The following is a 27,203-nucleotide window of genomic DNA, read 5'->3' on the forward strand; positions in this document are numbered from 1 at the left end:
TGCGTATTATTTATTACAGGTAGCGTGTCATCTGCAACCAAATGATGTTGATGAGAAATTTTGTTTGGGATTAACCTATAATTTTATGCTCTAAACCTGATTTAGTTTGTCGCGCTATTTCGCACCTATATTCGTTTCTATTTACGTTTTTGTGTGGCAAGCCCTTTTTTTCTCAGCTTCATGGTGGGGGTGTTTTGAAGCACGCGTAAATATAACACATATTTTCACAAATACGGTCGTAAAAGCACTTTGCACTTCACCAAAATACACTGTAACTGTGGTTGTTGTGTATCCCAGTCCAGTCAGTGTTCATTAGTTCACCAGTGTGTTTGGCGCCAAATTCGAATTTTGTTTACATTTTATATATATATATATATATATATGTGTGTGTGGGGGGGGGGGGTAGACTTTTTAGCTGAACTTCACAAAAAAGACAACACAAACGGCTAAAAAGTCTACACACACACGCGCGCGCACACACACACACACACACACACACACACACACACACACACACACACACACACACGATAAATGGATCCACTACACTCTGCAAAGACTCACCATTTTACACACTGAAGGAACATCACGTAAAAGACAAGACAAACAGCTAAGAAGCTACAGAACACACACACACACACACACACACACACACACACACACACACACACACAAGCGCGCGCGCGCGCACTGGTGAACATGTGAACACTGACCGGGCTGGGACACACAACAACCACAATTACAGTGTATTTTTGTGAAGTGAAAAGTCTTTTACGAACATATTTGTGAACATATGTGTTATATTTACGTGTACTTCACAACATATCACCATGAAGCTGAGAAAAAGGGGCTTGCCACAGAAAAACGTAAGTAATAACGAATATAGGCGCGAAATATCGCGACAAACTAAACCACGTTTAGGGCATAAAATGTTAATTTCCAACATAAGTTCTCATCAACATCGTTTGGTTGCAGATGACAAGCTTCATACAAATAGATTCCAGAATATAAATCACTTTCGGATGACGATTTTTCTGTGTTGTTGTTTATTATGAACTTTTTGGTGGTCAGAGGAACGTACGTATTTGCATGGAGACCAAAGACTACCGACGCATAATATTAACATAGGTTCTAAAGATTTGCAAGCAGAAGGCGGCTTCTATCGTGTTCATCAACGACTTTGATCTATTTCCAATGAACTGATTTGTAATTCTGCAGACGTCTTAAAGTCCCGATGGGTTTTTATCAAAGCTCAAAACGGAAAACGTATTACAGACATCATGGTTCATTTAAGTAAAATAGTATATGAAGCAATAAAGTTTAATTTTTTTGCGGTAACTTCATCTACTCTACTGCAGCCAACTTTCACTGAAACTCTTAAATTTTATATTTTAGGTTATTTCACATGAACATTAGCATTGTAAGACAATTATATTTCATAATGTAAAGTCATTTCATTGTACTGTACTTAAACGAACTGAACAGCTTTGTCTACTTTCTACATCTCAGACACACCTCTGCACGGGGTCATGGAAACGATTAATGCAATTTCTACATATCCCTGAATTATTTCTTATTGTTAATATTTGTAGCCATTCTTTCACAGCTGCTGACGGATGTACAATAAGAAGCATAAAAGTAAGTTTTTTGTTGTTTAATGTGTGTTCCAGCTTTGGTATTCTAATTAAAGTATAATTTAAAGAACCGCTAATGGTGTTATAAAGCCTCATTTCTAAAATCAAAGTAAGGGTCAGTCTGCATCTTTATAAATAATGTGGATCTTAAATTAACCTAGGACTGCTACTGACGAACACAACTATCATGCAGCAAAATATTTATAGTTAAGGAAACAATTACTTGTTGTATTTCTTTCATGGACGACTATAGAAACCTAAAAATATTAGGCGAAACGTATTTGGTAAAAACAAATGAAATTTAGTGAGGAAGACAAGTAACAGTTAAACAGGAATTGTGTTAATAACTATATTATTTGCCGTGACATAAAGAAACTGTATAGAAGCCATGGTTCATAGTAAAGGTGATTTCTCAGAAAACCAGGGTCATGGCAGCCATTCAGTTATTTTCTTGTTGCTCTTAAGTCCTTGCTTCATTTCCTGCTTAAGAACTGGCGCGTTGAGTTGTAGTGGATGCTTGCTCCACTGTGTACCGTGCACAAAACACGGTTGTTAGAAACACTTGCAATTAACAGCCCTCTAGCATAATGAACGTGTGTTTAACGAAGCAAAAATTGGGAGAAAGTCAAAAATAAGTAATGCAGAGGTCGAACTAAGAATCTAGTTTTGTTGCATTATATGAGAACAATTGAAGATACCACCGCTGAAAATAACCATACAACTTTTTACGATCACAACAATATTCAAGGCTCAAATCGCGTATCTTGCACAAGATGATTAGCTGATTCTCACTGGGCTGCGCCATTAATTAAGGGTCTGACCGGACCTGCCAGTCGTTAACATTGTCTTTGTATCTGACGGTTTAATGAAGCAAAAATTTGGACTATCGTCAGACTAATGAGCGACGTTTAAGAGAAGATAAACTACAATTTATAAAAATGGAACTGAACTCTGGAAGTTCTTTTTTGAAAGAATAAAAAGTTCTCGGAAATTTTTTGTACTTTAGTGTCATGAGAACAACGCTTCAGTAGACCGTCCGCTGCGTAAATTATTTCGAAAGTTCAGTAGATGAAGAAATCATTGCGGAAATTTCTGATCTTAGCATAAGTTGTAGTGCTAAGAGAATAGCGACTTCCCCATTTGGGTACTTACACAAAGACAATAATGGATCACATCTTTGAAATGACGTTGTGGGTCAATTGGGTATGTAATTACAGGAAGGCCAATTATTTTCGTAAAAAGTTTCTGCTAAACTCGCGAAATAGTTCCAACTACATACACTGAATTCTACAAATGAGAGAACAGAAATCATTCAGGAAAAAAAGAAGCAATTGACTCGAAAGCTGAATGAATCTTTAGCACTGTAGTGACCTCGAATGATTTTAAAGAATTCCGAGTGCGTCATCTGTGTGTAGCAGACAATTCTGTTTCAGCACTGATGTGTTTCCTGAAGTAACACCCACTCGACCCGCAGTATGAGCCTTTAATGTGGTTAAAGGGCGTAGGTAAATACCCTGTATAGCTGTGCGTAACAATTTTTTTTCGTAAGAGGTGTTTCCTCTTCTAATATGACAAGTTATATTTTGGAGTTCCACAAGCAAAACGTGGTACAGCATTTCCTTGCACGTTAAGGCATTACGTTGTCTCTATTTTGCTCTGCCTAACATAATTTACATTGGAAAACTCTCGTCGTTCGCAAACTTCCTATCTCGTAGCTGTTTATTCACACTCTGGCCGGTGATGGTTTACGTTCGTTCCTGCTGGTGCATTCAACCGTTTTGAAATGCACCCTTTACTCTTCAGATTCAGAACTAAGTTTCCTTGAGAGAAGTCGAACTTTTCGACGTTCTCTGCTACAAAATTAATTCTCAAAATCAATTCTACAACTAACCCCAGTATTACAGGAAACCTAAGTACTACGGAAACACCCTCAATAGCGAGCTGCAATCTTACCCGAAAAAAAAAATGGTTCAAATGGTTCTGAGCACTATGGGACTTAACATCTGTGGTCATCAGTCCCCTAGAACCTAGAACTACTTAAACCTAACTAACCTAAGGACATCACACACATCCATGCCTGAGGCAGGATTCGAACCTGCGACCGTAGCAGTCCCGCGGGCAATCTTACGCACAACGTAACAGTGTTCGTCGTCGTTTCAGTCGCTGCAATTATTCTAATACCACTAAGAGGAAGAGAAGGCACGAAGTGCTTTTACAAATGTTACTTAAAAAAAAAAAAAAAAAAAAACCTCGTTAAGACAACGCAGCATGTCATTCTCAATGGAGAGAAGTCTTCCGAAGTAAGAGTGATTTCAGGTGTGCCGCAGGGGCGTGTCATAGGACCGTTGCTATTCACAATATACATAAATGACCTTGTGGATGACATCGGAAGTTCACTGAGGCTTTTTGGAGATGATCCTGTGGTGTATCGAGAGGTTGTAACAATGGAAAATTGTACTGAAATGCAGGAGGATCTGCAGCGAATTGACGCATGGTGCAGGGAATGGCAACTGAATCTCAATGTAGACAAGTGTAATGTGCTGCGAATACATAGAAAGAAAGATAGATCCCTTATCATTTAGCTACAAAATAGCAGGTCAGCAACTGGAAGCAGTTAATTCCATAAATTATCTGGGAGTACGCATTAGGAGTGATTTAAAATGGAATGATCATATAAAGTTGATCGTCGGTAAAGCGGATGCCAGACTGAGATTCATTGGAAGAATCCTAAGGAAATGCAATCCGAAAACAAAGGAAGTAGGTTACAGTACGCTTGTTTGCCCACTGCTTGAATACTGCTCAGCAGTGTGGGATCCGTACCAGATAGGGTTGATAGAAGAGATAGAGAAGATCCAACGGAGAGCAGCGCGCTTCGTTACAGGATCATTTAGTAATCGCGAAAGCGCTACGGAGATGATAGATAAACTCCAGTGGAAGACTCTGCAGGAGAGACGCTCAGTAGCTCGGTACGGGCTTTTGCTAAAGTTTCAAGAACATACCTTCACCGAAGAGTCAAGCAGTATATTGCTACCTCCTACGTATATTTCGCGAAGAGACCATGGGGATAAAACCAGAGAGATTAGAGCCCACACAGAAGCATACCGACAATCCTTCTTTCCACCAACAATACGAGACTGGAATAGAAGGGAGAACCGATAGAGGTACTCAGGGTACCCTCCGCCACACACCGTCAGGTGGCTTGCGGAGTATGGATTTAGACGTAGATGTAGAACAAAAGAAAATACTTTTAAAATACTGTATTACCATATTCTATCGTACTGAAATTTAATTGGTACATATTTGGAGTGCGTTCTGTTTTTTAAATTGTATCTTCGTTTTAATGATGTCCTGAAATGACATAATGTTACTTTCTCCAATATTCTTATCAGGACACCACATATATTTTTCTGTAGGATGATCTGAATTTCCTGGATTTTAAATAACACCTATGTAAATAATTTGATGGATATGAGCAAAAGTGAAAATTCGATGGAACTTTGCACAGATGTGTTGGGCAGTCTCTTTAGTGTGCCTGTTGATCGCTTCAAGTCGCTCTTTTCAGTTCAGAGCGCAAAGTGATCAGGTAGAAACGCCTAAACCAACAGTGTCTCCTGCCAAGTATGTGGATCTGGTAAAAGATTTCGCCTGAAGCTATGCAGGTCACATACAATTAATGTCATGCGTTTCTTTCTTTCAGACAATTTTCTGCAGGGGCAACGGAGAAGCTCCTGCAGCGTTTTCGATGGGAAGTGTTTCGTCACCCACAATTCAGCCCTTAATTATCTCCTCCCGTTGTTCATCTCTGCTCACATGAACCGCTGGCTACGCAGACAACATTTTGGCACAAACAACGAAAGGCAGACCGGCGTAGAGAATTGGCGGAAAGCACAGGCGGCTGCTTTCTGTGACGAGGGTACCGGAAAGTTGATGGAAAGTTTATACAAGTCCACGACAAATGTCTAAGTCGGAGTGCTGACTATTTACAGAGGTACGTGGAAGGTGTGGCAAACTGTTGCGAATAAAAAATTTTTGATTTTCACTGTGGTTTTAACTTCGCGACCGATCAGACCTTACTTTCCGAGCAGCGCTCGTATATAGGTATGTAGGTATCTATGCTAAAAGTCGCCAGGTGCATTCTCTCTGGTATTTCGGCAGATACTTTCAATTTCGGTTTTGCATTCTGAAGCTGGAGTCAGTCCGAACAAATAGTGCTCCTTACTTCTCACATGCGGAGCCCGTTGTCTGTGGAAAGTGTCGTTATGTTTCCTGTTACAAACAAAATGATTTTTAAAGCAGAGTTTTGCATGGCCATGCGATAGAGCAATCCCAGATTAGTCTAGTGCGTTATCTGCTTAATCGTTGAGTATTAAGAGAGGTAAAAAAAAACTCCAAGAGTAATCAGTACTCTAGCAGCGACAGCACCGTCCTGGGCCTCGTTGACTACTACAGTCGAGCATGCAGCGCTACTGCGTCGCTGCTGGGCAGCTTTTAATTCTTCGTGTTTTACCGTCCCTATACATACCGATAAAACAAATATCACACTAGGCTAATCTGGGACCACTCTATCGACTGGCCTGTTAAATTCAGCTTTAAAAATGATTTTGTTTCTGACGGGAAACAAACCGACTTTTTTCGTCAACAATGGGCGTCGCTTGCAAGAAGTGATGAGCACTATTTGTAGCTACACAATTCAAAAACTAAATTGCAAATATCTGCTGAAACACCAGAGAAAATGCGCCTGACGACTCTTAGGAGAGACACCCTGTATATACGGGGTGTTCAAAAAGTCTCTCCGCAGTGCCGTATGATTGTTAGCCGCGAGTGCCGTATGATTGTTCGCCTGCCAGGGTTACTTCCCTTCAAGTGGACTCTCCCAGCATTCCACTGTTTCGTTTATCTCAGCCAGCGTCAGTAGTATCGTTGGTGTGTGTCGTTACGTGTTGGCGTGAACGTTTAAGTTCTATTGTTCGTTTGTTTCGTTTTTATCACCGTTAAAATGCTAACCATTGAAAAACGTTTGTTTTTAGTCGAACAAGTGTTCAGAGCTGGCGGTAAATACACTGTTTCAGTTCGTCAAACATTTAATTCAGTTTTTTCGAAGACAACACTCCCACAACGCGATACTGTGCGAGATTTGCTTAACAACTTTCGAAGTACGGGTTCAGTGACAGATGCGCCGAGAAGCGGTCGTCCTAGCGTTTTGTCTGAGGATACACTACTGGGTATTTCCGATAAAATGTCCATGAGTCCGAACAAGTCAGTAAGAAAATTCGTCCAGGAAATCGATGTTAGTGTCTGAACGGCCCACACAGCTGTAAGGAAAAAATTAGAACTTTTCCCACACAAAGTGACAGTCGTGCAAGAACTGAAAAATACTGATCCTGGAAAGAGACTGCATTATTGTCAATGGTTCAAAAATTTCGTTCAACAAAATGGAACGGATATTCTTAATGGAACGTTTTTCACTGATGAGGCGTGGTTTCACTTATCCAGTATGAAAATAGGAGTTTGGATTGCAATTTCTAGACGTCGTATTGTGGGTCCCATATTTTTCAACGAAACAATAAACGCACAACGATACTGCAGTGATATTCTGTACCCATTCATAGGAGAACTTGTGTTAAGTGAAATACTAAACGGTTATTTTCAACAAGATGGTGCAACCGCGCATACAGCGCGCGTTTCGATGTCACTGCTTGCTGATGTTTTTGGTGATCGCATAATTTCACAGGGACTTTGGCTTCCACGATCGCCTGACCTAACACCACCTGACCCTTTCTTCTGGGATGCAGCGAAGCAACTGTTTTAAAATCTTCAGTGTTTTTCGGTATACAGGGGAAAAATAAAATGCAGACGGAAACCCGTGCGAGAAACACTCATCCACCGAGGCAACAGAGTATCACCTTCATTGGAGACTAGGCCTTTCTATGTAGCAGTTAGCGCCACTTCTCCACTGGCGGTAGTGGCAGCAGTCGCAGTCACTGAATAACAAACAACATTGAGTACAAAGTTACATTTGCTGAAGAAAGAGGGACCTAGTGGCCAGCGCCGGCGCCTCTGTAGCGTCGTTAGATGACGTCTCCGGACATGGAATCTTATCTTCAGAACACTAGAACAGTAGAAAGGGTATATGATGCTATTTCAGTGAATATAATACCGAGCGAAATTTTCAAACAACTTGGTAGTATGAGCCACGACGTAGCACCCCCTCTGTCACGGATGCATGCACTCATACGGTTGAGAAAGGAGCCCAAAGCTGTCATATCTCCTCCTGAGGCAAGATGACCCACAACTGCTCTGACCTATCCTTCATATTCTGGATACTGGCACTGGGAGAGAGATGAAATCCGAGCTGGTCCCAAGTATTTTCCGTCGGGGACAGATCTGTGGCACTTTCTGGCCACGGAAGTGCCTCAGCATCACGTTGACAACGTAGGCACGTGTGCCACATGTGGACGAGCATGACACATACGATACTGTCGCATAAGAGGTTGTCTGTGTTGCATCTTTGTGCCGTCAGAGTTCCCTCAGCCACCACCAGCCACGACCAAAGTCATATACGATGGTGTCCACATTATGAAGCCAACAGTAATACCGCTATACCTCTCCAGAACATTGGAAGAAGGCATATGGGGTAATGCAGAACCGCTGAACATAGTGCGACACCAGAATGAGATTTTCACTCTGCAGCGGAGTGTGCGCTGATATGAAACTTCCTGGCAGATTAAAACTGTGTGCCCGACCGAGACTCGAACTCGGGACCTTTGCCTTACGCGGGCAAGTGCTCTACCAACTGAGCTACCGAAGCACGACTCACGCCCGGTCTCACAGCTTCACTTCTGCCAGTATCTCGTCTCCTACCTTCCAAACTTTACAGAAGCTCTCCTGCGAGATACTGGCAGAAGTGAAGCTGTGAGACCGGGCGTGAGTCGTGCTTCGGTAGCTCAGTTGGTAGAGCACTTGCCCGCGAAAGGCAAAGGTCCCGAGTTCGAGTCTCGGTCGGGCACACAGTTTTAATCTGCCAGGAAGTTACAGTGCGACACCATTCATCACCTTCCATACTTCCCAGTCACGGCACCAATCGAAACGCACATACTTTGGTGTTAACGGCAGCCTATACTGTAGACGGTAAGTCCTGCTGCTGTTACTCTCTGACCAAAGGGCAGGATGACACAATGTTTCTACGAGTTCATTACTTGTTCTCGAATGGCAGACAGAGACGTGAAAGGTTTACGATGTGCCTTGTGCACAGAACAGCGATCCTCCTTTCTGCTGGTCAGACGTGACCGATTGGAAGCTTGACGACTTGTTTACCTGCCCTCACCTACCCGTGCAGTTCAACATTGGGCCACTGTCACAACTGAATGCCCCAAAAATCTGGATATTGTGCGATTTGTCCAGCTGGCAAATGGAGATCTACAATGAGACTCCTTTCAAATTCTATTACGTGCTGATAACGCTGTTTGACGGGATATAGATCATCCCAGTATCCTTCACACTAATCACTCGACATCTCACGCCGTTCACACTTTTTATGTATCCCACAAATCCTGGTAAGGACACTAAACGCAGACTACACTAATGCACTCTGGTGTCCATTGTACCTTTGACAGAGAGTTGCAACTGTAATCATTTACATTCTCGCCGATGGTATGTGTGGATACAAAATTATTGACTTCTGATCACGCCTTATGGCTGAAATACTGTTGACTCACTAGTGAGGTAGCTTGCATAACGATTCGACCGTGTCTCTAGTATTCTGGTCAGTCAGGTGGAGTAATAGGGGGATAGACATCGTCCACAGAAGAGTAAGAAGGGTGCGGCATTTCGTTGTGGGTTCATACAGGAAAGTCACCAAATTCAGCGACAGATGATATAACAGAGGCTATGTCAACCATGGTGAGGTTTATATTAAAATTTTCGTGCTCGAGCATTCCAAATAGACACACACAACATATTAGTTCCTACCACGCAAATCTAGTGAAACTATCGTAATGAAAAAATTAGAGATACTGAGCCCATTTGAGGGTTTATCAACAGCAATTTTTTCTGCGACCCATCCGCGAACAGAAAAAAAAAAAAAAATGGGTGCAGTGACAGCGACACCCTTTGCTACATACCTCTACGTAGTACATTCGAGGCATTGAAGATTTTATTCTGTCAATGTGTGGAATGCATTCCGAAGCTTTCACAGTGGAAGTCAGAGGCGACGGCTAGTCAAAGAAGTGGAACTGGAGCACTTTCATACCCCACGAATGAGGGTGGGTGTAAGACCGAAAGCAAGGTCATGATTAACTAAATAAGTAAAAGACGATAGAGAAAAGATGCAGTATAATTCTCACATGTTGACCTTAGAACTTACCACAAGTTCCTTCAATTAACTTTGGAAATAGTAAAAATTATCGAAGTGATGATATAGAGATAGCTTAGTGGGGAAATCAAAACTTCTGTCTGGCCAGTTTGTCCTACCTTTTTTGGGAAACAGAGAGGAGCGGTTTAGAGCTGTACGAACTACCACTTACCGAAAGATTTGAAACAGTTTCTTAGTTGAATGCGAGTTGGAAATCCTGTTAATCAACTGCTGATACGCAAAGGAACTGCAAACCCAATAACTGCTTTACGTTTCAGAAAAATCTCAGTAAGCTGCGATTTTGTCCATACTGTAGAATGAATACGAGAATTTAGATGTATGAGAAGAAATTCTTTCCTTATTGTCTCATCTATGAGAGCATAAGCGGCGTATTAAACGCATACTATCAAGTTTTGAATTTGCAGGCATTAGATGTTGGAGCACTGCGCTCCGATATACGCTTGATAACAGAACTACTATGTTATCAAACTAGTTACGTTCTAGCTACTGAAATAGTAATGGCATCTGTACTAAAAATACTTTTTCGCATATATCCCAGTTTGCATGGCTGCCGACCCACACCACTCAGTCATCATGAATAAAAGAGTAGAGAGAATATGAGAATTCGTTGTCGGCATCAGATTTCCCATCTCTTCAAATTTTTGTATGGTTACGTAACAAGTGGACATGTGAACCAATAGCAGATATCGTGAAAAAACTATATCAGTGTTACTTTCTCAAGTAGTATTTGATTATAATTGTTAAAATCGGATCATTTTTGTAAAGAGAGACAATAAGCTTTTCCAAAAGGAGTTTGTAGCGACCAAAAGTAGCGGCTCGCAATCGAGAAATCGACATTTGAATTCCGGTAAGATTCATCTCATTCACATAAAAGCCATTCTTCTCAAAGTGCGCTAATTCTTCACCCCTAATGACCACTCTGTCGATTAGATACTACGTCCCAACATAGCAAGTTAAGTGTATTAAGTAAGCAAAGAAATCCTCTTAGGTTTAACACTGATACTGCTGTGGTTACACGATTTACGAATGCAGGTAAATAAAATAAATTTCATAAACATAGCGTTTCATGCAGTGCAAGGCAGCGAAGAGTGTTTATCGGGTGAGTAGATAAAACGTGACTGGGGAAAGAGCATAATACTGCCCCTACTATACGGAAAACGCCTCGGCACGTTTCTTACCGTACGACCAACATGCTGTTGCAGAGGGCGTGCTAAACAGCAAGAAGACGGGCTAATGAGGACCGGATGGCGTGTTGTCGCTTATCGTGGCGAATGTCTTTCGAAAACGAAGCGGCTTTGTTCGGAGCCGACATTTTTTGCTCATCAGTAACACCCTGCTGCAGCAACAACGACTTTTAGCGCTTGTACTAAGTAATAATAAAATTTAATTGGAGTTATATAGCCGACTGAGATCAATGATTCAAAGTGCGGTGGCCGTTTGGAAGTTTGGCGCGCATAAAATTCCAATGAAACTCGGCGCCACGCTCACCAGTGTGTGGTCCCAGTCTTATAAACTGAGACCTTGAATTCGCACATGCAACAAAATGTTTTAAATTTTGATTGTTTTTTATTCACAACATTTTTCACGCACGAAGTCAAGGAGGCCGAAATAGCTCTCGTTCGTAGGACGAATAAAAAAAAAATCGAATTGCAAGCATCACGTATGGGCTCGAATAAACCTGATTTTGGCCATCATGGTCACCTCGCGAAATATTGGTGGTAGAAAGCAATACTTGATTATTCGATGGTAGGTCCACAGCTGTTCAGTACTGAGGAAATTGAATAATTGTTTTATTTCGTCCGTCTCAGTTGCATTGATACAAAATTTTATATCAATGCAACTGAGACGGTTGAAATAAACTGTTACCCAGTTTCCTCAGAGAGCAATATGTTGACTGACTCTTTATGTAACATACGCCTTTGTAATCTTAATTGCAAACCTCTACTTGCTGTACTACGACTTACTTGTAACGTCTGTTGCGCTTACTAATCGATCTGGTGACGAAGCTCTCCGTTCTTCATTGCATCTTGTTCCGTTTCCGGTCTGAATCTTGCCTGATAATGGCCTAACACTGACGTACAGTACTGTAGAATTAGTTGAACGATTTATGTTGTGGGTGAATTACATTTCCTCAAGATTATGCCAGTGAATCTCATTCTAGAATCTGCTTTTCCTCCAACTCGTTTTATGTGATCGTTCCACTTTATAGATCGTCCCCCAAGCATGTTACTATCTATTTTACGGTTGTTATGTTTCATTGTGGTTGGTCGCCAATCGTGTAATCAGAGAATAATGGAGCTTTACGCTTATATAAGCTCAGTGCGCGCTCTCTCTCTCTCTCTCTCTCTCTCTCTCTCTCTCTCTCTCTGTCGCATTCACACACACACACACACACACACACACACACACACACACACACACACAAAAGCGCAGATAAAGCTGTTAGGTAGCAGGCAATCCGAGAAAATAATTAAAATCCTGATAGCAGAAACACATGATGGACAAAATTTGTAACATTTAGTACTGAAAACTCATTGCAGAGAATATAAGTAGTGCTTTGCGAATATACACACCTTTTAATTCCAAAAGAGAAGATTTTCAGACTCCAACAGGAGCAGTCTCTCTCTCTCTCTCTCTCTCTCTCTCTCTCTCTCTCTCTCTCTCTCTCACACACACACACACACACACACAAACACACACACAAAAGACTAAAGAAAGCAATGAACTTGTTAAATTGCAGGTAATCCGAGAAAATAATTAAACTCCTGGAAGCAGAAACATGTGGTAGAGAAAATTGGTGCCACGTAGTTCTGATAACTCCTTGCGAGAATAGAAGTAATGCTTTGCGTTTCGAGGGGACACATTTCGACGCATAAGTTCTAAATTTGACTCAAATATGCGTACAATCTTCTTCTGTAATGGTGCAAGAGAGTGGCTCCCTGCGACCTCACCCTCGGCCTCCTCGAAGCTTGAGACAGCAAGGTGTCGACACGCAAAATAAGGTCACAGCTCAGTAGTTCATGAGACCTGTCAGATAGGGTACCGCTCTCACGCTGTCACCAATTTTCACCACACTCCTGCTCGATCCCATCGTGCACGTGTCACATGATGAGTAGATCCTCACACCCCCTCTTACCCACATTTCACCTCTTTCTTTGTCACCATGTGGTGGAGGTCAGAACTTCGACAACTGGCGTTGAAGTCACACGCTTTTCTTACGGGTGGCCGAAGAAACCATTTGAGACACACTGCCGTTCAGAACTGACACAAAAACGTCTCAGGAGCGTCGACATTTCGCAGTGTGATAAGCAGCACGATGACGTCCTTGACAGAGTTCTACTCTCCTGCTACCACCCGAACGTTTCAACCCGAGTCTAAGGACATCGTGGGGCTGAAATCACATTGAACGGGATCTGACCCGTTTGGAGTGTAGTGCGACTGCAATTTTTGCTCTAGCATACATGATGGCGATACTAGAGACCGTTGAAAACGATTCGACGAAATCTGATGCTCTAGTATACATGATGGCGATACTAGAGACCGTTGAAAACGATTCGACGAAATCTGAAATGTGATTCGAAGCAGAAATACCCCCCCCCCCCCCCCCCCTTTCTCCACGATGTGCTCAGAATACGGCCGCAGCAGTGTCGGACGTCGTGAAGAACATCGACCCGCTGCTCATCGCACTGTGAACTGCCGTTTTCAACAGCCAAATGTATGGGAACCAACGACCGAAGCCTAGTAGGTGGTTTCATTGACGCCCTTTATGCCACTCCCTGAGGCGTTTTCGTGTTGATTCTGAGCGGCGGAGTGTCTTAAATGTTTTCCTCAACCACCCGTAATAAAACCGTGTGATTTCAACACTGGTTGTCACAGTTCTGAACTCCACTGCTGTGGCGTCAAAAGAAGGACTGAAATGTCGGTAAGTGCGGGTGTGACCGACCTTCCCATTGTTTGACACGTGTATGGTGGGGTTGAGCAGAATTGTGGTCAAATTTGGTGCCCATGTGACACTATTAACCCACCTTACAGTTTACATTACGTTCCGAGCTGTGGAGTTTTTCCTTACACGTGTCATCAGCTTGCTTTTTGAAGCATCGCCGAGCCTGAGGGTAGCCTCGCAAGCCGCCACGCTTGTGCGTCATTGTAGAGGAAGGTTGTAGGCATCTTTCATCAAATTTGAAACTTATACGTCAGAATGGGGGACAATTATGGGGTTTTTAAGAAGTGATACTTTAATTTTGTTGCGCAATGTACTTTCAGAAAGGTGCATTATCCTTCAGCTAGTGCCGTAAGAGCGGACTAAAATGTCGGCCACATTCTTTGCTGTAAAAGTAAAATTTACTGTCTGGTTTATTGCTTACGTTTGAAACCTGCGTATTTTGCCTGGTACCTAATTAAGCCATCAGGAGGAAAAGTTTGCATTTTCTGTGAATGGCGTTGGTTAGCTGCTGTTTCCGTACCAAGTCGGCAAAACAAAGGTTTTCTTGTGATATGGTGCAACTAATCGGCAAGGAATGCTCTATTGCATTTGTTATGTGAAATGTGGACAAATAATCCACATTTCAGTGCAATAAATTTGGGTAATTTCTGGATCTGTGGATCTGAAGACGTCATATGGTTCAAACTGAACCTCTTGTGTAGCTTAATGAATAGCATTATCTTGCGTCTGAATCTCGTTATGAAATACCTTCTCGTATGTTAGTTGTGTGTTGATTTGTTGCGATCTATTCTGGTTCTTTAGCGGAAAATAATCTTAAACGTAAAGGACAATGGTCCAGTCCACTGTTCCCTCTATGTGCGCCTAGCCCTGGAAGAACGTGTTCCAGCTAGCCGACTCGGATGAGAGGGGCTGATAAAGCACATTGACGTCACGCTTTTTGTATGGTTTAAGAAGAGTATTTAAACACGTAGAACACGAAAAGTGCGGAAAGTGCTCATGCCGCTCAGATTTTGGTAGCTTGCTTAGTAAGCGGAATGGGCGGAACTAAATTAACAATTCCATTGAATTTACTGACGTGAAATTGGTGGAGATAATGAGGATGAAATCAACGGAGATGCAATGACATGACGTCAGTGAAGTACTGAGCAGAAACGCTGAACGCCAGTGCAATGAATATGGTTAGATTTTTATGATGGCGCTTATATTTTTCGGCAAGACTGACATCTTTCTTAAATACATATAAATGCTTGTTATGACAAAACTAACTGAATTACTGTAATTTGTTAAGTCACATTTGTGAATATATGGCCATTACTCTCTAATAGAACGTATTTTAGCAAGTAAATGCCCATATTCTTTATATTTTCTCTCTTTCAAGACGTAAAGAGCTATTCACATTCAATGTCTTTCTTGGGTGCTATGTTTCTTAGAATAGCATCTAATCTTGTTTCCTGGAAAATGGCAAATATCCACTTTACTCTCGTATTTTGTTTGAATTTACTATACGGAATTCATCCTTACGCTGTAGTGAGTTTGTGTAGCCTATAGTTAGTATATGAGCATGTAACTGCTTAGGCCACGGTGGACCCCCGATTGAAGACAAGTGTCTTCTTAAAGTCAGAAGTGTGTGCGGAATAATTCAGAAAATATGTCTAAAGGGAAGCAAATTATTGAAGTAAAATTACAATAGCTCGAGTCTCAATATGACGAGGAAGTATTTGCGACTGACGGTAAAATACCATGTTATAAACTGTACGTCGTAAGAGTAGCTGCAAAGAAGTCATTTGACAACAGTGAAACACAAACGTGGAATACAACAAATTGAAAAGGTGAAAACACTACAGCGAATTGTTCTAGAGGAGTCCTGCCAATCTTATTCATCAAACTGTCTAGAGCTGCGTACAGGTTTCCTTTGTGCTGACACTCCCGCAATTAAACTGAATCTTCAGAAAATTCGTGAATTCTTTGAAAAATACACAGGAAAATCCTGTAGTGAATCTGTAACTCAGAGATGCTTTTCGTGAGAGGCTCTGTCCGGTCTCCTGACGAAAAGAGAGTCGCTAATTAAATGTAATTTACATTTACGATCACAGATTCGGATTGCTTTTGGAACTACGGATCTAATGATATTCGTCACTAGTTGATCGAGTAAGTAATTTGAAAGTCGACAAAATTATTTCTTGAGTAAACGACATTAAATCAATTTTCCCCGCGAATCTGAGCCCACCGATAGCTTGCCTGAATAGAGAGCGACTTGGGAAGGCGGACAGATTTTAAGGCCTGTGGATTAATTATTGCTAATAATTTACAAAATGGTGAAATTGTGTAGCGGTTTCGAGACGTTCTTTGAACTTCAAGCCACAGTTACGTCAGCGCGCTAGTACTCGAGGCCTCCCCTTTCCGGGTTGTCACTGCAACCGCCAGTTCTGTTAGGTTGGCTGTGGGACCTCTTTCTGCCGGGGACAACTACTGTGCTGAGGCGTCCGAATATACAAAAGTGCTGAAAGACACTCTCAGCACCCCACTGCGTTGCAGTTCTTAGTCCGAGCCACATGGTGTTAGCAGTAGCGCAGGTGGTGTGCCGTTTTCAGCGTCTGTGCACTTGCCAGCGTTACTCAGTAGTACCAGTGGGCAGGGTAGTTCGTCTTAGTACCACAGTTTTTCAGTGGAATGCTCGCGGTAATTTCGGTTCCAACTTCTTTGCGATGCAACTGTTCACGTCGCCATCGTCGGACATGACGACTTTTACCGTGCTGGTGGGATAAGCTACTTCGGGGTGCCTCTGTCCGGGCTATCTGTCAGGCAGAAAATTCATGACTATTAACTGTTTCCCTTTTGATTAAAAATTCTAAAATTTCCTTGCGATTTTCTGTGAGCACACTCTTTCAAAAGGGCTGGACGAAATGCTCGTATTTCATTTCTTATGTTCGATTCAGTTTTATTGTTTTATCTTGACCTACAGCAAGACGTTGTCGGGCTTGGTTATTTGTTGAACTGTGACTGAATCGATCTCTCGTAGAATGTAACAGGCTACCTCACATTTCCTGAGTTTCATGGTGCATGAATCTGAATTATGCACCAAATCTGTCTGTTTGCTGGTCTGTAACATTCCCCTTTTGCCCTATATCAATAAATTCCTACTTTGCAGTTGAATCACTTGCTAGGCGAGAAGTCCAGTGTCACCACGGTCGAAAGAACATAGGATTAGTAGGTGAGATTAATTTTCCAGCTAGTAGCGGATCAGCGACAGACAGGTCATTAACCTCGTTTCGTATCACATTTTGTCCAGTTTCAATAAACAACACCTTCAGTTTTTCGAGACTGAGAAAGGATTACATCATCAGAAACTACGAAGAAACAATGAAACAAATCAGACTACGGGTTGTGAGTAAAAAATGTGGCATTGATGAATAAACAGGCAGCAAATGTCGCTGTAGGAATTTTGGAAGAAGATGGTTCAGGCGAAAAGTTTGTAATGAACACTGAACAGGTAGAAAAAGTAAATTTTTCCACCATTAGTAAATTGCTCGATAGGTCTATGCGTGTCATATGGTCCAAAGCCGTTGGGCATGACAAAGTATTAATCTTCATATCGGATGCTGCGCTTTATATGGTGGAAGCTGAAGATTCACTAAAAGCATTATACAGAAAAATGGTGCATGTGACATGTTTATTTCACGCCTCCCACATAAGTACGGAAGAGATTCGTAGTAAATTCAGAGATGCTAAGAATTTTATTGGGGGTGTCAAATTGGTGTTTCTGAAAGTACCTTCGCGTGTTGCAGCATTTAAGTTGTTCCTTACCAGCATCTCCCATTCTGACAAATGGGTTTTCTGGACTGATACCTGTAACTTCAAAGTTGTGAAAAGCAATATTGATTCATTCGGTACCAGAGAAGCCGCTTCAATTGGACCAGGCCAATAATTAACGTCCGATGCTTAAATTTCGGGCACACCTTCGTAAATAAAATGAAATTTTGGATTTATTCCTGCTGCAAAAACTGCTTACAAGGGAACCTCCCCATCGCACCCCCCTCAGATTTAGTTATAAGTTGGCACAGTGGATAGGCCTTGATAAACTGAACACAGATCAATTGAGAAAACAGGAAGAAGTTGTGTGGAACTGTGAAAAAATAAGCAAAATATACAAACTGAGTAGTCCATGGATAACATAGGCAACATCATGACAATGAGAGCTCAGGAACGGTGTGGTCCAGTGGTAGCGTGAGCAGCTGCAGAACGAGAGGTTCTTGGTTCAAGTCTTCCCTCGAGTGAAAATTTTACTTTCTTTATTTTTGCGTAGTCATTATCTGTCCGTTCGTTCACTGACGTCTCTGTTCACTGTAATAAGTTTAGTGTCTTTGTTTTGCGACCGCATCGCAAAACCGTGCGATTAGTAGACGAAAGGACGTGCCTCTCCAATGGGAACAGAAAACATTTGATCGCAAGGTCATAGGTCAACCGATTCCTCCACAGGAAAGCATGTCTGATATATTCTATACGACACTGGTGACGGCATGTGCGTCACATGACAGGAATATGTTGTCAACCCACCTAACTTGTACACTTGGCGAATGGGTAAAAAGAATCTTCTACCTTGCCCGATTTAGGTTTTCTTGTGGATGTGATAATCACTCCCAAAAAAGTGATGAAAACATGAGAGTTTGTCACATAAACTGAAAATAAAAAATTAAAATTTTCACTCGATGGAAGATTTGAATTAAGGACCTTTCGTTCCGCAGCTGCTCACGTTACCACGAGACCACAGCACTCCTGCGTTTCTTATGTCCTTGATATTGCATATCTTCCCATGAACTACTCCGTTTGTATATTTTGCTTATTTTTTCACAGTTTCACAAAACTTCTTCCTGTTTTCTCAATTGATCTGTGTTCAGTTTTTCGAGGCCTATCCACTGTGCCAACTTATAACTAAATCTGAGGGGGGTGCGATGGGGAGGTTCCCTTGTTAGTAGCAATCGGAGGTGCCACTAGTAAAGCAGGTAGAATAAATAGAAAAAATATGAGTAAATTAGACGCTGTTTATGGTAAAGTAGAAGAGAAGTGTCATAGAAAATAGAAAATATGTTGGAAAAATCTATGTTTTATTTCAATTTGTTAGACGAAAAGATCTGTATTAATCATTTAGATTTACATTCAAATGATAGCGTCCATTTTAAATATGCTCCTCTTGGGTTAGCTGAAGCAGAATGAAATGTTCTGAAGTACAAGGCTTTTTTGGCTGGCAGTAGAAAACCTTTATTATCTGAAAATTTGCACAAGGTATTCATTGTATATTGTAACTCAAGCCTCAAGAAGTGAAGTAAAAATGAGCAGATACAAACAAAAGTTTAACTGTGTTCTGATACTATTAATAAAAATCATACCACAACATCAGATTCCATAGTTTAGCCTGCTTCTCATGTGCATTTTATTCTCAAATAAATGGTTCATTATACTAAACTGACTTATTAATTTATTTTACAACAGAAGTTTTACGTCATCTTAATATCGTTCGGTCATATTTTTTTATGTTATTGCGCTTATTATATATGTTTTTGCTGATAACAGCATTTTCTTTGCATATTATGGTGATTTTTACCTCATAAAAATCCTAATGAATATGCTGTGACTACGGAAAATCTGTGGTGGACTGGGACGTGAAACCGGATTTTCTGCTCTTCGCGAGCAGTCGCTTTAACCATTTGAGCACCAATGGTTTCAGCCACACACCACAATTTTATTGATTTTGTTTCGAGGTACCACTGCCTTTCGCATGAAACCACCGATGCTGTTGCAAGACAAAGACAACTAGTGGTACACTGAGGTACTTCTACGAAGACATTGAATTGTAGCACTCACTCACAGCGTTCAAAGCATCCGTCAGCGCGAAGAATATGCTACGTGATTATAGGAAATCGTGACATTGAGTTTTCTTATAGTGGCCATGTTGAGGGGGCCATTGACAGTAAATGTAAGTATATCTAAAGTTATTGTAACAGAAATTTGAGTCTGTACTACTACTTTTATGAGTGGTTTCGAAATGAAGAACTGCGGGCAGTATGGACTTTTGATATACATTTATCATATTTTAGAACCATTGTTGCTTGTTATTTAGGGCAATAACTTCTGTACTACTACTTTTATGAGTGGTTTCGAAATGAAGAACTGCGGGCAGTATGGACTTTTTATATACATTTATTATATTTTAGAACCATTGTTGCTTGTTATTTAGGGCAATAACTTGTTTTAGGTATTATGAATTCTTGGAAATTTCGAGACATGGGATTTTGCCTTCGAGAAATGCGAAATTCCTTTCTAATATATTACATGAAATGAAGGGTGGTTGAAAACTTGGTTCTAAAGTGAAACCACCACCTTAAGAAACTGATTGTTCACTTTTTGCCAAATTCTTGCTTTATTCGTTGTTTACTGTGATAATAATGAATAATTTTGTGAAAATTTTAAACTTTATTCGGAAGTGAAACGACCTCCAACCTTAAAACAATTGATTGTTTACTTTTTGCCAATTTCTTCTTATATTCGTTGCTTACTGTGATAATGAGGGTTAAGTTTTTGAAAAATTTTAAAATTATACTTGTTTCATATTGTTATGACTTACAGGGTTAACCATTAGACTATCTGAGCTCGGCTCTAGGTCTTAATGTCACTGGGGAAAGGACTTGGTGCAAAGATCAGTTTCATTTAGGGTGGAGTTGTGTACAACAGCCTAGTGGTTGAAGCGACTGCTCCCGGAGAGCAGGAAAATCTGGGTTTCATTAGTCAAGGCATAGGAGATAAGTCACTCGTGGGACACCTCACGCATTGTCAAAGGAGCTCGGATTTATGTAATACCTTTCAATTACCTTATATTACTGACGTAATTGGTCGTGTTACTAAAGAGTCAATAAATGAACCTATACTTTTCTTGCAGTTGATTAGAAACTTACCGGTGTTGGGGTGTTTCACTTTAGACTTTGGGTTCTAAGAAGTATCATCCTGAGAACCGTATTTTGCATGTCAGTTAAGTAGTATGGTCGGTGTCTCCGTTAGAAACAACACACAGGCCTAATCAGGAATGGCTGTTCTAAAAGTACGGATACACTGATTTCCAAGCTGATCTACAGGATTCAAAATTCAGCGGAATACAATTTTCAATTACAGAAAAAATTTCACTTTGAAAACTTATCGCACAAATGTGATCTCCATTAAACAAAAAACAACATAAATAAAAAAGCCTCCGTACAATGATTAAAAATTTAAGCGCGAATGTCACCTCCATTAAACGTAAGATAACACAAATTAAACGCTGCTAAATACCGCATTGTCGACAAGATCGAAATATCAATTAAATCAAAAAGACAACAATTTAAACATAACTGAGCGTAAAATTACAATTTATAGAGCATTAGAATAGAAAAGGTGCTAAAAAATGAAAAGGAACTTATAATTCGTGATAAGTTTGTTTTTAAACAAAAGAATGTTGTACGAAGAAGTTTATTCTTACTAGGTTTCCCCTCGTTTCAGCACGGACATGCGGCTTGCAATATCAGTTATACAGGGTAAGTCAGCAGAGAGGTAAATGCTTTGGGTGGGTGGGTTATAGTTTTAGTGATCCTGAACAAAAAACACAAAAACGTCATATGGACATGTGCCCTATGGTTTCGGAGAGTGAGCACATTTAATGAACGTTGTTATTTACTTTCTGTATCGTTCAAACATTGTCGCCGGCCGGAGTGCCCGAGAGGTTCTAGGCGCTACAGTCTGGAACCGTGCGACCGCTACGGTCGCAGGTTCGAATCCTGCCTCGGGCATGGATGTGTGTGATGTCCTTAGGTTAGTTAGGTTTAAGTAGTTCTAAGTTCTAGGGGACTGATGACCATAGATGTTAAGTCAGTGCTCAGAGCCATTTGAACCATTTGAAAAGCTGCCTGGATGCTTCCAGATGTAGAGGTAGATGGCTGTAGCTGTGAACGTGTACATGAAGTCGCCTGCAGCATATTCCACTTGCCCATCAACACACAATTAATAGCATGCACTGTGCCCCTGGCTCACCCCCACCCTTGTCGAGGCAAGTTTATTAAAAATAAAAATAAAAAAAAGAGTCGAAGGAAAGCACCAACTTTGAAGCCATATTTACAAACACTCTACAGAGACGTCAAATAGCTGTAGCGACGCCATCGCTCCAAGCGGTTACATTTCACATTGCAGTGAACAGAAGACGAACGACTTTTATGATCAAATCTACGACGAGGCCCTAGATTTGATCATATTTATTTGAGGAGAGTTGACATTGGTCAATGTTCCCTATTACACTATCAAATTTCTTTGACATAAATATTTGACATATCAACTCTGACAAAGAAATATGATAGTGTAATACCGGACACACCTAAGCTACAGCGCATACACGTCAAGCGAGATTTTCAGTATCCTCGCGCTATCTTCGCCCAAACTATTAGTCCTACAGAAAAAATGAATGGGACCTATTTTGTACGGAATTAGTTTAGTTTTGTGCTGGGGCACGTTTTCGCTGGAGGGTGCGGTTTTCGAGTTATTAAAGAAAAACGTACAAAAGTGGTATTAAATGTGTTCAGCACGACCACTCACATGAATGTGACCACCTACGTTCGACGTCTTAGTGCAATAACCACACACAGATGCAAAAAGCCAGTACTAGCATTCACCGTGTCGGGGGACTAGGAAAACATTGCATTCATTGTCATAATGCGGAAACGGAGCGATTTATCTGACGCCCAAAAGGACACAGTCATTCGCTTTCGGTCCAGGTGTGAAAGCATTTACGAAACGGTTAAGTCTGTAAGCTGTTCGCGTTATTAAAGTGTTAAAATGACGCTACCGAAACAGGCGCCGAGGCAACTACGGAGCAGTACGGTCATAGATGACAGGGGTGAACGATGGGTGCGGATATGCGTGCGGACGAATAGACGTGCAACTGTTTGCAGCTGACCACCCAGATAACCAGGAGCCTGCCAACAGCACTCCTTAACGATAGTTCAGCAAACGTTGCAGCGTATGAGCCTCAGCAGCAGCTACCTTGCTCATGCACACATGCTGACTGCTGTTCATCGGCAACGAATGCTGGAATTTGCAAGCCAGTACCGCAGCTGAACGTCCACTGTGTGACGAAAGTCGCTTTTTCAGATGAATCACAGCTTATACTCAATCGGATAGAAAGAAAACACTCTGTATCAGTCGTCGGAAGGGTGCGGACCGGAGGAGGGAACGTTATGGTCTGGGGAATGTTTTCGTGTCATTCCTTGGGCAATCCCATCGTTATGGAAGGTGCAATGGGTCAGCACACGTATGAATCTATCCTTGGGGATCATGATCCCTCTTAAATGGAGTTTGCTTTTCCTCGGCACGATGACGTCTACCAACAGGACAATGCAATGTGTCATACATTTCGAAGTGCACGTGCGTGGTTCGAAGAGCATCAGGATGCGTTTACCGCACTCCCTCGCCACAAACCTCCCCGGACTTAAATCAAATCTATAGTCTGTGGAAACATCTCGATCGAACTGTTCACGCCATGGATCCTCAGCCGAGAAAGCTAGCGTAGATGGCCGCGGCAGAGGAGTCGACATGGCTCCACATCCGTGTCGGGACCTTCCAGAATCTCACTGATTCTCTTCCTTCACGTCCACGTTGCAAAAGGTCATTATTCTGCCTTTTGACAGGCGATCACATTAATGTGATTGAACCATGTATCTCGGAATATGCTCTATGTCCATATGAAGTGTTTGGTTCCGAATCACTATCCGGCCCCAAAGCATATAGCTCTCCTTCTGACTCGCCCTGTATAAAAAGGGACTTATATAACTGTTGTTGTGAATAACAAAACAACGAAACTGATTTGTGATTGCAAAGCTTTCTTAGAAACATCAACTATTTTTTAGTGTATCAAGAATGCAGTTTTGAGACTAATGTATATCTAAAAGGTGTAATGAAATGAAAAGCATCCTACTGATCATAATATGGAATCAGCTACAGGTGCCAACAAACAAGTCAATGCAGATGGCTGTGGACGGGGCATTTGAAATGTGTCTGCAATTCAAATTGAAATTCGGACTTACTTTCAATTAAACTCCATAAAAACTTGCTGCCACTCGGTGCTGACATGTACGGAATGACGTGGATTCATGTGTAAAAAAAATAGCAATACAGGAACAGCCAGTGGTATATATTGCAATCCTTGTGGACTCGCGCGTGATGTAAGACTATTTTCGAAAATAGATAAAAGCCATGAGACAGCGTATGAGATCTTCGGAAACAGTAAATTACTTTCGTTTTTGTTTTCTACACTCTCTCTATACTTCGAATATATTAAACAATTTAGATCTACTTACGTACGAAGGCACAAGAAGAAATCGAGCGTACGTTTCGCCATTCGGTGTGACCTCTTACCTGTGAAGAAAAAGATTATTTATTAAATACCGCTCTCAGAGGCAGTTAACAAATGAAAGAAACATCGAAATCCAGTAGCGCAAAGAAAATTAATTAAACCTACTATAGTGTTTTTGTGTGTAAACGGAGCTACTCGGTTGTCTTCTAAAAAGCTGCTGCAGTGACAGCAGTTCCTCTAAAGATTTATCCGTGCATTCTCATTGTCCAAGTATATTTAAAATAATATCTTCGTCTTAAACGAAGAAAGTACGCTAATTCTAAATCCTAAATTAATAACACATTTAGTTTGATTTCCTAATGCACAACATTAGAGGAAGGAGTGGTACATGTTTCAGAGTGTCGAAAGCGTGGGGACAATCCAGAAATCACGCCTGGTCAAAGTTAGCATCATTATCTTCAGCGCCATTATGATAATCATCATCACCATCTTCATCCACGGGAGGGTTTGTTTCAGCTGCTGCCGTCTCTCGCAACTCAGTAGCCACTCATGTCAGTCCTCCCAATTCCCCGATTGTAGACCTCGCGCTGCCGTGGCTGCTTGATCTTCCTTATTCGAATTCTGTCTAGCCGTCCTCTTTCCCTTGTCTTCATCGCGGTGTTCACAGTATTATTTCCTTGGGCTATCAGTCGAAAGACATTCTCTCAACGTGCTAAAACCACATGAGCCGTTATTTTTCAGTTGTCTTTACAATATAAATTTCAGTTCTTATTCTCTTACTTATTTCGTTGCCTCCTTTTGTTTTTATTGACGCTCCTACTTATTTATATAATACACTAATTTTGATTACTTCCGACCTATATGCAAACGACGCCCCTTGTATACAACTACAACCTATTATATCATATTTACATTAATTATTAAATCCCAATTCTCATGCTCTTGTATTAATCTGCATAGTTTATGATGACCATTATTCTCTCTCATGGCTAGAATAACTTGATCATCGACAAACTGCGTAATATGAAGAGTACTGCCTGCAACATGTGTTCCCATGCCATGGCAGTTTCCTCTCGAGTTTGGAACGGCATGCTGTACATGAATCTTAAAAGTAGTTGTCGGACCTCCTTCTGCCCGGCTTACTGCAGCAACTCGACGTCGTTGGAAGTCCCCTGCAGAAATATTGAGCCATGCTGCCTCTATAGCCGTTCATAATTGCGGAAGTGCAGGATTTTGTGTACGAATTGGCCTTTCGATTATGTCCCATAAATGTTCGATGTGATTCACGTCGAGCGATCTGGGTGGCCATAAACTTTCTCTCGAACTGTCTAAATTGTTCTTAAAATCAATCGCGTGGCCGAGTGACATGGCGTATTGGCATCCGTAAAAATTCCGTCACATTTGGAAACATCAAGTCCATGAATGGCTGAAAATGTTCCCCAAGTAGCCGAACGCTACAATGTCCAGTCAATGGTCTGTTCAGCTGGGCCAAAGGATCCAGTCAATTCGACGTAAACACAGCTCATACCATTATGAAGCACCACCAGCTTGCACAGTGCCTAGTGGATGACTTGGGTCCATGGCTTTGTGGGGTCTGTGCAACACTCGAACCCTACCATCCGCTCTTACCAGCTGAAATCGGAACTCATCTGACCAGGCCACGAAGTCGTCCAACCGATATGGTCACGAGTGCAGGAGAGGCGCTCCAGTCGATGTCGGGTTGTTAACAAAGGCACTCGCGTCGGTAGTGTGCTGCCATATCCCATTAACGCCACGTTTCGCCGCACTGTTCTAACGGCTACTTTCGTCATACGTCCCACATTGATTTCTGCGATTATTTTACGCAATGTTGCTTGTCTGTCAGCACTGACAACTCTACGCGAATGCTGCTGCTCTCGGTCGTTAAGTGATGGCCGTTGGCCACTGCGTTCTCCGTGGTGAGCGGTAACGCCTGAAATTTGGTATTTTCGGCACACTCTTGACATTGTGGACCTCGGAATGTTGAATTCCCTGACCATTTCCCAATTTCAATGTCCCATGTGTCTAGTTCCAACTACCATTCCGCTTTCAAAGTCTGTTAATTCCCTTCGTGCGGCCATAATCACATCGGAAATATTTTCACGTGAATCACCTGAGTACAAATGACAGCTCCACCAATGCACTGCCCTTTTATATCTTGCATACGCGATTCTACCGCCATCTCTATATGTGCAAATCGGTATCCCATAACTTTTTAACACCTCCGATAATTAACCATGCTCAGTAGTCTAGCTGTAATCGGTTGGTAGTATACTTCACGCAAGTAGCTTGCGGTGGCTACTACTGCTAATGCCTGTTAGTTTCTAATTGGACAGTCTCCGCATCCGTCAATGTTCTCCTTCATGGTGGGATTTTCGAAACGCGTGCGTGAATGAATGAATGAAAATAGTTACAACAGCAATTCAGACAGTTTTTCTGCTCCATTTCTGAGATATTCACTGTGTATACATCCTAGTCCGGACGTCCAGCTCATCTGAATTGATTGCACCGCAGTTTTGACATAATTTATTGGCACTCGTTGCGGGCGAGAATTTTCATCAGTAACCTGGCGTGTAATATGTAACAGTATCGTGATGAGCCCCACTTACCTGCACTGCAGGGTTTGCGTCAATGAAAATGAGTGTGTTTAGCACGAGGTAATGGATGTGATTTAATCGCTGTGAACACACGAAGCACTCTAATTGAAAAGAATCAAGGCGACCCATCCTCATACAGCATAGAAATTATTGTCAGCAGTGGCTTTCATCCCCAGTCCAGCACATGCAAAGAGGCAGCTGTGGAAGGGCCGTGTGTTGGTTAGCCCAGCTCAGCAGACCAGCAATAACTGCAGAGGTGGAAAAGGAAACTAACTGT

General features: G+C 41.6%; 1 protein-coding gene and 1 non-coding gene across 3 annotated transcripts in view; both read right to left on the reverse strand.

The window, feature by feature from the left end:
- LOC126469901 (zinc finger protein rotund-like) overlaps positions 1–27,203 on the reverse strand; it is a 900,701-nt gene that overhangs the window by 650,866 nt on the left and 222,632 nt on the right. The gene's annotated exons all lie outside the window — the stretch shown is intronic.
- On the reverse strand, positions 8,369–8,443 carry Trnat-cgu (transfer RNA threonine (anticodon CGU)). The gene has a single exon. It is a non-coding gene; the product is annotated as a tRNA-Thr (tRNA).

The sequence above is a fragment of the Schistocerca serialis genome, chromosome 3, assembly GCF_023864345.2.
Source record: "Schistocerca serialis cubense isolate TAMUIC-IGC-003099 chromosome 3, iqSchSeri2.2, whole genome shotgun sequence".
NCBI classification, from domain to species: Eukaryota; Metazoa; Arthropoda; class Insecta; order Orthoptera; family Acrididae; genus Schistocerca; species Schistocerca serialis.